At 49.5% G+C, this 852-nt stretch overlaps 1 non-coding gene across 1 annotated transcript; it reads right to left on the bottom strand.

The window, feature by feature from the left end:
• Positions 1 to 462: 462 nt before the first annotated feature.
• On the bottom strand, positions 463 to 537 carry Trnas-cga (transfer RNA serine (anticodon CGA)). The gene has a single exon. It is a non-coding gene; the product is annotated as a tRNA-Ser (tRNA).
• Positions 538 to 852: the final 315 nt, after the last annotated feature.

Genomic DNA, 852 nt, shown 5'->3' with positions numbered 1-852 from the left:
TCTCTAATCTGACAAATATTGGGATGCATACTAGGATTGGTCACTGTTCTTAGTGGGCGTCAGTTCTTTGATATAATTGCCACAAAAGAGCAACACGTGAACTATCGGGCTCAGATCCAGTTGTGACAACAAAATGACGTCACGCTCCCGATATGGCCTTGTCAGGAACCAAACAACGACCTCATACCATCACGACTGTCGATTATGACTGCCTACTGATTCAAGTCGAGATCGATTCCTCCTGTACTTGTGCACACATCCCACCAAAGCTCCTCACACCAGGGAGCGTATCGATGATACCTCCAGCTGTGTAAGCTACATTCCAGCCAGACAACTAGCCCCTGACTGCCATCGAGCCAGGGTTACAGGGTGTTTATAGTATGTCGCTACTTGCCAGAATGAGATTTTCACTCTGCAGCGGAGTGTGCGCTGATATGAAACTTCCTGGCAGATTAAAACTGTGTGCCGGACCGAGGCTCGAACTCGGGACCTTTGCCTTTCGCGGGCAATTGCTCTACCAACTGAGCTATCCAAGCATGACTCACGCCCGTCCTCAGAGCTTTATTTCTGCCATTACCTCGTCTCCTACCTTCCAAACTTTACAGAAGCTCTCCTGCAAACCTTGCAGAACTAGCACCCCTGAAAGAACGGATACTGCGGAGACATGGCTTAGCCACAGCCTTGGGGATGTTTCCAGAATGTGATTTTCACTCTGCAGCGGAGCGTGCGCTGATATGAAACCCCCTGGCAGATTAAAACTGTGTGCCAGACATAGACTCGAACTTGGGACCTTTGCTGTTCGCGGGCAAATGCTCTACCAACTGAGTTCAGTATCGTGTTGCCGAGACAGGA

Source organism: Schistocerca gregaria, chromosome X, assembly GCF_023897955.1.
Source record: "Schistocerca gregaria isolate iqSchGreg1 chromosome X, iqSchGreg1.2, whole genome shotgun sequence".
In the NCBI taxonomy this organism is placed as follows: Eukaryota; Metazoa; Arthropoda; class Insecta; order Orthoptera; family Acrididae; genus Schistocerca; species Schistocerca gregaria.
Note: the sequence above shows the minus strand (reverse complement) of the source record. Positions and strands in the feature narration are given on the sequence as shown.